The sequence below is a fragment of the Desmodus rotundus genome, chromosome 10 (assembly GCF_022682495.2).
Source record: "Desmodus rotundus isolate HL8 chromosome 10, HLdesRot8A.1, whole genome shotgun sequence".
NCBI classification, from domain to species: Eukaryota; Metazoa; Chordata; class Mammalia; order Chiroptera; family Phyllostomidae; genus Desmodus; species Desmodus rotundus.
In genome coordinates, this window is record NC_071396.1 from 55609702 (window position 1) to 55621548 (window position 11847).

At 40.5% G+C, this 11847-nt stretch overlaps 1 protein-coding gene across 3 annotated transcripts in view; it reads right to left on the bottom strand.

Moving 5' to 3' along the window:
* PRELID2 (PRELI domain containing 2) overlaps window positions 1-11847 on the bottom strand; it is a 336985-nt gene that overhangs the window by 160908 nt on the left and 164230 nt on the right. The window lies entirely within an intron of this gene.

Genomic DNA, 11847 nt, shown 5'->3' on the forward strand with positions numbered 1-11847 from the left:
AGCAAGAGAAAAGGACACAGTTACCTACAAAGGAATTCCCATAAGACTGTCAGCTGATTTCTCCAAAGAGACCTTACAGGCAAGAAGGGGCTGGAAAGAAGTATTCCAAGTCATGAAAGGCAAGGACCTACATCCAAGATTGCTCTTCTATCCAGCAAAGCTGTCATTTAGAATGGAAGGGCAGATAAAGTACTTCTCAGATAAGGTCAAGTTCAAGGAGTTCATCATCGCCAAGCCCTTATTATATGAAATGTTAAAGGGATTTATCTAAGAAAAAGAAGACAAAAAATATGAACAGTAAAAATGACAGCAAACTCACAGTTATTAACAACCACACCTAAAACAAAAACAAAAGCAAACTAAGCAAACAACTAGAACAGAAACGGAACCACAGAAATGGAGATCAAATGGAGGGTTATCAACAGGGAAGTGGAAGGGGGAGAGAGGGGGGAAAGGTACAGAGAGTAAGTAGCATAAATGGTAAGTAGAAAATAGACAGGGGGAGGGTAAGAATGGTATAGGAAATGTAGAAGCCAAAGAACTTATATGTATGATCCATGGACATGAACTATAGGGGGGGGAATGTGGGAGGGGGGGTGGGCAGGATGGAGTAGAGTGAAGGGAAATGGGACTACTGTAATCGCATAATCAATAAATATATTTTTAAAAGGCAATTTAATTTTTTTCAAATGGGTATAATATCTGGACAATATGCAAAACAAGAAATTAAAAATGGCCAGTAAGCATATGAAAACTCACTATTAATCTGGGAAATCAGTAAATACATGAAAATACATCAGTAAGAGAGAAACTCAGATTAAAACCACAACGAGGTTACAATACATACATAACAGACTAGCTAAAATGAAACAGTCAAACAATACTAAAGATTGGCAGAATGAGAAGCAATGGAAATCATCGTAAACTATTGTAAGTCATTTCAACCCCTTAGGGAAACAATTTGGCATTCTCTAGTAAAATTGAAAAAGATATACTTTTTGGTGAAGTTATTCTCTCCTACAAGACATTCACATTATTCTTGTAGATTATTTGTAATGGCCCCAAACTACCACAGTCCACAGATCAGTTTTGCTCAGAAACATAGCAAAATCAAATCTAATAAGGCATATTTCAAAAAACACATAATGACCACCTTGGGATAATCGCAAGAATAAAGGAATTATTTACAATAAGAAAATATGCAAATGTAATTTACCTCATTACAGGAAGGAAGTCATATGATAATTTCAACAAATGCAGAAAATTGTTTAATAAAATTCAATGAATAATTATACAAGAAAAGCTCTTAGCAAAATAGGAAAAGGAAGAAACATACTTAATGCCCTAAAAGATAGATACTAAAAACCTAAAATTAATATCACCTTTAATGATGAAAAGTTCAAAATATTCCATTTTAATATCAAGATAGCTCCTTTCACTGCTTATGTTTAACAGCATTCCAATGATCCTAGCCAGGTGATAAAACAAAAAAGAGAAATTATTATTGGAAAATAAGGAACTATCATTTTTTTCAAAGATGACATAATTATCTGTTCAAAAAATCCAAAAACAATGAAAACAATTTTAAATAAGTATTTAAAATAAGAAAATTTAACAAAGTTGCAAGGTACAAGATTGATATACAAGATCTGTTATGTTCCTATATATCAACAATAAGAGATTATAAATCACAGTTTTTTTTAAAACTGAATATTATAAAAATGTCAGTTTTCCACAGATTTATTTCTACATTCAGGACATTTTTTGCAATATAAAGATCTTGAGAATAGGCAAGACTTCCCTGAAGAAAGAATAAGGTAGCTGGTGGGGAGGAAAAAGGGGAGAGGAATCACTTCTGCTACTAGATATCAAGATGGCTTTTCAAATAAAGCCTCAATAATTAAAACAACATTACTATGTGTTAGAGCACAGATTAACAAATTGACCAGGAAACAATATGCAGAGCCAGAACACGAACCCATGCATCAGTAGCAACCTAATACATTACAGAGATAGACTTATGAACTACTGCCAAAAAGGACTATTCAGTTAACAGAGCTGGGAAAAACAGTCTTCCACATTGGTGGACAGTGAAATTGTATTCCTTTTTCAGTTTATACACAAAAGTGATATTAAAAATTCCAAATATTTTAAAGGTTATGAAATCAAAGGCAAAATTTTAAGGTTTCTAAAGGAAAATACAGAATAAATATATAAACTCAAAGTGAAACATTATTTCAAAATCAACACACTAGAAGTACTAATTGTAAAAGAAATGTATAAATGTGGCTACATTAAAATTTACAGATTTTGTTTATCAAAAGACACCAGAAAGAATGAAAAACCTTTTCCTACCACAATGTAGGAAAAGGTACATGCACAACAATCAGTAGCCTTTATATATAAAGAGCTCCTACAAATCAATGATAAAAAAAATAACAATACAATGAAAAAACTGGCAAAACATATTAATAGGAATTTCATTGAAGAGAAATGAAATGTTCCAGAAACCTAAACTGATGATCAACTTTCAATAATCAGGAAATGCATAAAAATACCATTTTATACCCACTAAATAAGCAAAGGTTGATAATGCAATACTGACAATATCAAGGGTAGATATTGCTGAAATATCTCTTAAACACAGCTCAACAGTATAAATTGGTACAACTTGGTACTGGAAAATGATTTGGCACTACCTTTTAAAAATGAACTTTTTAATAGATTCAATGATCCAGCAATTACACCACCAGTCACATATTTTCAGAAACTTGCCCATGTGCATCAGAAGGCGTGCACAAACACGTTCCCAGCAGCAGTGCTGCTAACCACAAAAGACCACAAACAACTCAAATGGCCACTGCTAGGAAAATGAATAAATCATTTGCCATATACAGAGTGGGGCAGAAGTAGGTTTACAGTTGTGAATATGCAAAACACAGAGGTTATTCTTGCATTATTACTTAGTGCATTATTTTCCATATGAAGAACTGTAAACCTAATTTGCCCCACCCTGTATTTACACAATGAATTATTATACAGCATTGAAAATAAATGAACTCTAGCTATCACATCATCATGGATAAACCTTAAAAACAAAATAGTGAATTAAAAAACAAGTCACAGATCACATACAGTCTGTGATACCATTTTTATAAAACTCTTAGTTCTCTTCAAGGGTGAAAAGACAGTCATTTTCAAAAAAATCCCTCACAAAAACCTAATGTCTTTTATTTCTCTAATCAGAATTATTGGAACTGATTGTGTGCAGAAAACCTATTATACCTTACTGTAATTCTCTTGGTTGGTTAAGTACATCTTAGAGGGAGCCAATTAGTGCACAGAAGGAAAAACTTTCTGAAAAACACTGTAAGTCTTTGGCACTGTCAGGAAACGGAAACTTTTGGTGACTCAACATGAATAATTTAAAGAGAGTTACAATGAAAACCATAGATGGCCTACGAAGTTAAAAGGGCTATAAAGTTATCATTCTTAATCTCCCTCTATGTTCCCAACAACTCTTGTTGGCTCTGCCTTCAAAATACATCCAGCCCCACCTACCTCTCCTGACCTCCAAAACCACCGCCATCTCCCAGCTGGATCACAGTGAACACCCATTAACCATCTCCCTTCATAAACCCTGGACCACCTCTCGCCCATACTCGGGTTCTTCTCAAAGTAGCAATAACAGTGGTCATCTGAAAATGTAATCCACACAATCACTCCTCCAATCAACATCTGCTGTCTCCCCACCAGTGGCTCTGCTCTCTCCCTCACAGAGCACTAAACCAAGTCCTGCATGACTGTGGCCCAGAGCTGCTTCTCTGGCTTGACACTCACTAGTCCAGCCACATCAGCCTTTCTGCAATCCCTTATATGTGCAGAACAGACTCCCACCTCAGGCCCTTAGCATCTACTACTAAATATCTAACCAAATAAAAATGGGTCTTCAGTGAACAAATGATACATGCCATGATCTAACATTTATGATGTAACCAATCCTGTGCACCTGTGATACAATAAAACCACTGTAACTTGGCTGATGTAGAGAATATGTTATCTTCCTTTAAAGAATGTTTGGGCACATTTTACATACATGACTTGGAAGCCACCTACACATTGTATTTTATACAGAATTGTCTAATAACCCAAAATATACTGTCTCGATAAGGCAATCAAGCATTCTGCAGAGGTTCTATTATGCACATACTTACATATAACATCCTCTCGTGCCTCAGTCAACCTACCCATACTTTCTCCTCCCACATGAAGACGTGTGGTCTCTTTATTAAATACTCTTTCTCAGGAAATATGAAGGGTTCTAAGAAATGTGTTCCTAATGAGATTTTAAATGATCACCTGAACTTGGAGGAATTTCCCCTTTATCATAGACAGCCCCTCCTATTCTTTCAAAAGAACTATCATCTCTGGCTATTAGCTGAGCATTTAATGGGCAGAAAATGGAAATGGAAGACAGGGAACCATAATTTAAGTTATGATCTGGCTTCTCAATTAAAGTGATATTAAAAAGCAGTACACTCCTCCGCCTTAGCCCCCATGTACCAGGGTTTCAGAATGATCAGAATTCCTTCCCAGAAAGGACAATAATGAGTGCTTCACCCAACACGACTTGTAGCAAACCAGAGTCCAGAGAAAATCGGAAAAGAAGCAGGTTTGGGAGTGGAGCACAAGGAAGGAGGCTTGAAAATTTGCTCTGTCTGTGCTGGCTGGAATTTATTCCTGGTCTCTGAGGAGTAAAAATTAGTGCTCTCAGACCTGATCTACCAGACCTTTGTAGGTCAGCCAGCCTTTGCTACGTGTGGCTTCTCAGGAAGACAGCTGAGCCCAGGAATGGCTCCTAACACCCGTTCCCTGGCCCAGGAGCTGAGAGAGAATGGAGCTGAGGGTGAGCCCCAGGGGTCCTTGGAACAAGTGTCAAGATAAATTTCAGTATTTAGGACCTTTGGAAAGGGGTGGATGAGTGAAAAGAGATTTTATTTCCCAAAAAGCCACTCTGAGTCCATGGGGAGTGTGAGGGTGGTGCACCTCTGCCTGCCTGAGTTAGAAAGTGCACCTCAGGCTGCAGAAGGGGCCACTGCCACTGTTCAGGCCAGCAGACATAGAGTATTCCTGCATGATTGCATTATTCATAGGGTTACTGGAATTTTCAAAAGGAAAACACACACAGAGAATGTGGACCCTTGGGGCTTACCTATCTCCACCATGACACATTCTGCCACGGATTAGCCATGCAGGCTGGGCCAAATCACTTAACTTCTCCATGACTCACTGTTCCTCAGGTGAGAGAAATGGATACATCATCAGTTGTGCTTATCTCACAAGATCCTGGAGAAAACAGAGAGGAGTTGCTATGGCTGTGCTCTATAACTAAAGCTCCATACCTGTGCCCTAGAGCATAACTACTCCTTTCCCATTCCACCCAGTCCCCACTACAGAACTTCTCCAGAAGATGCTTAGTCTACTACTCTCCCCACCACCCCCTGAAGGAATCTTATCACACAACAAAGCCTCTTGCAAGAAGTTAAAATGCCTAAAAGACCTTAGGCACACCAGTTGGTAATTCACTGTCTCAGAACATTACTCAGGTGTTAGTCAGTGACCCAAGAATCCACGTGGCTGTGTGCCCACCTTGCTCCCAGGAAGGGGTACCATATATCTGGTCCTGCCATCTCTCCCGTTTATGAGCCATGTGACCTTGGATACGTTCTATAACCTATCTGCTCCTCAATTTTACATTTGCAATGTTGGGATAATAAGGCTTCCCTCCTTTATCCTATAGGCGTGCAGGGTGTAAATCAGTAAGGCAATAAACATGTCAAGGCATCTCAAAAAACACTAAAAACTAAAGTCTGTATCATAGCATTACTGTCTTCTCCTATTAAAATGTAAGCTTAGTGAGGACAGGGGGGTTGGGGTGTTTTAGTCACTGCTGTATTCTCAGCATCTTTCAAGAACAGTGCCTGGCAAATAATTCCATAAACATTTTTCAGTGAATGAATAATTAATACATGCATGTACTCTACATTATCACCAATACCCTTCCAAATGCTCATGTGAAAATTAAGGTCTAAAACTCAAAGTAACCTTTTTGCATACAGACTAATTTATGTGTAATTTAACCTTTCAATGTACATATTATAGAAGCAATTTCTTCTCTTAAATACACAAAAGAAATAGGACATAGGAAATCACGCCCCAGGCTCTAAAGTGACTGTGGCACCTGCAAACAGGGTGACCACTCTTTGAAAATTTGGCTCTTGACATTTTCAGAACTAATTCACTAGTTGCACTATTCAAAACCAACATCAAACAGGTAATAAGGGGAATGCTGAGGTACAGGAAATGAGGATCCACTAAGGCCTCCCTAAGCAGGAACTGAGATGATGAGTTGGGTCTTTGGTGAGTGCTGACAGTGGAAGCTCCTAAGTCCCACCTGCTGCCTCACCTCATCCCAAGAAGCTGCTCTTTGCCCCCGGGGTAAACACAGGCACCTGTCTCTTACACACAGTAAACAGTGAACACAGAAATGGTCACCACTGACACCCTTCTTAGAGTGGTAAGAAGGTATTTTTGGTAGTAACTACCAAAAACAAATAGACTTAAAATTGTTCATGCCCTTTAACTCCATTAATTATAATAATAAGAAATTATAAATTACATGTCAATAAATAATAAAAGCAATAAAAAATTGACCAATTTTAGAACTAACCATTTTTAAACGATGACTACTAAAAAAAATCAAGATGGAAATAACATCCAGAAAACTACTTGGTCTTCATGGGCACAATCTCTCAAGTGTACACAGCACTTGACAACTTACAAACCACAAATGTCCCATGAGATTCTACCTGCTCAGGGATACATGAGACTGAATACACCTTTTTTGCAAGTGGTATATGGGGTATACACATTGTGCAAATTAGGGAATATTCTCCATACAATTCAGGGCCTGCCTGTGGGCAAAAGTTGGCAGACAGTTGTGGCAGGCAAAATTCTAAGATCCCTACTCCCTGCTGTACACATCCTACATAAGGCTCTCCCCTTGAGTGTAAGTGAGGCTTGTGAATATGATGGATGTCACACCATGATTATGGGAGAAGCGACTTTTCATATGAAATTAAGATCTGTCATCAGTTTACTTTGAGTTAATTTGAGTTCATCAAAAAGGAGGCTATCCTGAGAGGGCCAGACCTAATCAGGTGAGCTCTTAAGAGCAGTCTAAGAAATTCAAAATGAGAGAGAAACTCTGCTCCTGACCACAAAGGGGCAAACTGCCACGGTGTGGAGAGAACGACCATGTGGCAGGTGTGATGGTGGCCTCTGGGAGCTGACCTCAGCCCCCAACGGGCAGCCATAAAAAAGCAGGAACCTCAGTCCCTTAGCTGCAAGAAAATGAATTCTGCCAACAACCTGACAGGGTCTGGAAGCAGGTTTTCCCCAGTGGAGCTCTTCAATGATGATGCAGCTGACCAAGACCTTCATTTCAGCTTGTGAGGCCTTGAGCAGAGAACGAATGGACCCATGCCCAACCCCTGACCCACAGACACTTTGAGATTATAAATATGTATTGTTTTAAGCCATTAAGTGTGTGGTAATTTATTATACAGCAATTAAAAACAAACTTAATACAGAAGTGAAACAGGTTCTAGAATCAAATCACTAACTAGCCAGTGACAGATTTCCAGGGCCAATGTGCTGCATTCCCTCCCCCAAGTCCCAGGTCTAAGATCTGAGTCAGTCTTGGCATGAACAGCAAACACTAACTCACATTTTCCCCTCCCTCTCTCCAACCGCAGCAGAAGCAAGGAGCCAGCAACAGGGAAGGTAAAGCACATGTCTACAGGATCAAGAAAAGCAGCTCCAGCCATCTCTAATGAATCCACAGGACTGCTCCACTGGCCATCGGATGAGACCTGGATCTGAGCTGGGAGCTTTGTGCCCCATACTCCCATACCATGCTATTGCCATTCTGACTTCCTAGGGGAAAAGGGAAATGTTCACCAGGGCACTCAGTTACTGTCAAATCAAAATCTCTCTGGAGCAGATGCTTGCTGCCTTTGGGTCTCATTAGAGTAAATGGACACTGTTTTCCCTGCTTGTCACTACAAGAGGCAAATAAGAGTCTCTTGGAAAGTAATGCAACTACTTGTAGAGTAACTGTGTGAGATGCTTCCTGATAACCTGCAAACAGTCCCATTTGATGCAAAAGCCACATTCTAGCAGCCCCATAGCAGGAGACAGATTCTTCTCTGTTGGGAACCACCCTGCCTGGTTTCAAAAGCCGTAACCCCCTATGGCTAAGGCTGAGTGAGAGACCTTGGGACCCTAAGCCACTAAGGAGATAAACCTTATCTCCCTGGCAGGGGTACCACCTCTGCTCCCTTTACTTCACCCTGCTTGGCCCCAAGCCTGACTGGTTAGCCAATGACGGGTAAGATTCCTCAAAGGATGGATGACCTAAGACAGGCATGGTCACAAAGGTGCCCTCAGGGAAGGACTTGGGGGCTATAGAAAAAGGAGGTGATGGACCCTCACCCCTCAGCCCTGACATAGCCTGAGTCCTCATTCTGTATGCGAGAAGTCTCCTAATCTCTTGGCTGCCTTACTTCCCCTACCTGATTTAAGCCTGAAACAATGACAGAGGTGGGTGCAGCCCTGTGCTGGAAAGGGCAGGTTCCCTGGGGTGATCAGGCCTAAGAAAGAATACATAAAATCCCATGAAACCTGCTTGGCTAAGAATGCTCTCAGTTTTCTGATAAGAGTCCAAGCATGAAATGAGTTTGTTCCCCAAAGTTTTATGGCCCTTTAGCTAACTGACCCTGACTCAGAATAAGCCCTCGTAGTTCCTTTGTATGTTATCTATTGTTTGATCCTTACTGCCTGACAATGATTGATGAGCTTTACTTATATTCCTGTGAAATTGAACCCAATAAAAGCCCATTGAAGAAAAGGTTCCTGGCCCTTCTCCTTTGAGAGATCAGCCACCTTTCCTCCCCAAGTAGATCATGTGTTGGTAGACTTATTCTCATCTGTGGCAGATAGGGATCCCTGTGGGTGGAGCCCTTCCACACCTCTCCTTCTCCCACTGGGTGAGCACAGATGCCCTGGCTCCGTTCAGCAACTGGGAGAAACACTAACACCATATAAAACATGTGAGCCCCCACCCCAACACCATGCAACCAAGTACACTATGCACATCAGCAGGGTGAGGTCAAGGTCTGAGAGAATGGGCCACCTTCCTTTCTCCCACATTCTGGGAAAGTTTGGGGAAAGGGAAACACAGACACATTTGCCTGGATGACTGCAATAGCCTCAAAGTCATTCTTCTTGTTCCCAGTCTTGCTGCCTCCAATCCCTTTTCTTCAATCAGCTGAGAGTCACCTTTCTAAAACTCAAATGTAATGAGACACATTCCACACACCCACATGTAAAACAAATATTGCTTAAAATTCTTCTGGCCCCTCTAGTTAAAGCCCAGACTCTTCAGCATGATGTGCAGGCTCTTCATGAGCCCTCATCCCTCCAAACTCTGTCATCTTGCACTCAGTGCCCCACCTCCTTTCAACTCACTTGGGATCCTTGAGACCCCCATAATCTGCCTCACCTCTATGCAACAAAATATGTTGTTTCTTCCACTCAGACAAGTCTTCCTTTACCTTCTTTCACCTGATTAACTCCAATTCACTCCCTTGAATCTTAGCTTAGAGTCATTTCCCCTGAAAAACCCTCTCTGAACACCTAGTTGTGGGTTAGGGCACCATACAAGGTGCTTCCTGTCCTCCCTGGCTATGGAAGCACTCAGCACGCCCTCATGGAATTCATATTCTCTCTCTCTCTCAACTGGAACTCATTGGCTTTATCCAGTTCACTGGTTTATCTCCATAACAGTATCTGACAGAGAGTAGGCATTAAAGAAATGGTGTTGAATAAAGGAAAGAACGGACAAGTGAATGAAGTCATTCTTTTAACAGATACATTTGCATATTCAAAGCCTTCCAGGATTAAACCTCAACCTGATTTCCCAACCTCTTCCACAACATCCCTCTACACTGTGTAGCATACGGCCAGACTGAGCAATTCATTATGTCCCTTCCATGCTACCCGTTCCTGTTCACCCTATTCCCTCTATAAAAATGCCACACACCAGAAGTCTACTATAAAGACATCCCTCCATAAACACTTACTTGGTTCTGCCAACACAGAATTAATTTCTGATTCTTCATTGCCCTTACAGCTGCTGTTTGTGCCTTTAGTTTAGCATTTTGGAGTTTTTGTCTTAGATTGTTTATGTGTACATCTCTTCAACTGAAGTACAAACTCCTTAAGGTCAATAACAATGTTTTAGTCATCAAAAAGCCTAAAATTGTTCCCAATAAATAGTTACAGTATTATGTAAACTATAGCCCACTTTGTGCAAAATAATTGTGTGCTTTAATGTGGTTTTAGTATTAAACGTACAATGTCAATAATAATCATGTTTAAAATAAAAACAGTAATAATAATATTTACTACATACTAACCGCATACCATGCACCAAGCTCTGGATGAATGCTTTATATGTATTCTTTGTGATCTACTAAAAAATGTATGGTGTATATTCGTGTCCCCACTTTACAGATGAGGAAACTGAAAATTAATTTATGGAAGCTAATAAAAATCTCATAGTGAGCAAGAAGCAGATCAAAAATTTAGACTCAAGCCTGGCTGGCCCCAGTGAGTGACCTCCTTCCACTAACAATGTTTCTGGCCATTCTGGTCATTCATGAAATATGGTTCTAAAAGTTTGTGCCATTTCAAGTGTTACCCTTCAAAGTGAGGCCAGGCTTTACTTTTTTCCACAGGATGTTACTGTGCTTGAAATGAACCTGGCCTACAAAGTTTCACAGAGCATTTTCTGGGGTTGGGATCATGCCTCCTCTGGCTAATGGGCTCCAGGCTATCAGTGAGTGGCCCCTTAGGGAGAGACATGCTGCCCTAATTCAGACATCCATCAGTGATACCCATTAACTGGGCAACGTGGAGTCTCTTCCTGGTCCACAGTTGAGTATCTGGCTCTAAAATGTCCAAATCAATAAACCTGTGGTAAAAGAAATGCCTCTGCATGCTTAGCCACTGAGTGATGAGTGTGAACTCTGCCAGGAAAATTCAAGAAATGGGGGGGGGGCGGCATGGCTGGTCACATGACAGCAGCCAAGGGGCGGGGCTCAGCATTTTGTCACATCATACTGGGTTATTTTCTAAGTACCAGGCACTGTGCTAAGCACTTTATATTCATTATCTTACTTACTCCATACAACTCAATGTAAGTGTTGTTATTATACCCAATATAGAAATTAAAAAATGGACACTGGTTAAATAACACTGATTAGGTCACCCAGCTAAGAAGTAGAGGAGCAATAATCAAGCACAGGTCTGTCTATCTCCATAGCCCATACTCCTGACCATTTCCTTACACTGCTTCTGATTATCTACCCATCTCTGTCCATATCTTACACTGACAATCAGCATCACCCAAGCTTATGCCTAAAGAGCAGGCTCAGAATTGTTCTTTTTCTGCATAAATGCTCAGAACAAACAAAGAGAGCCCCCAGGCACACTAGCCTAAATAACTTCTCACTCCAGGGGCATTCAGATCCCAAAGCTACTTTCCCAAGCATCTGAGTGTTTGTCCCAAATCCTGACCTACTTCCAACTTGTGTAATTATATTGTCTTTCTAATTGCCCTTGGCTGTTCCATGGGTGAAACCATACCCCTGCCTGTCCTCAGCAACCGAGCAATGTTGCTAGGCAGCCATTAAATAGCTGTTCTATGAACCAGAAGAGGTA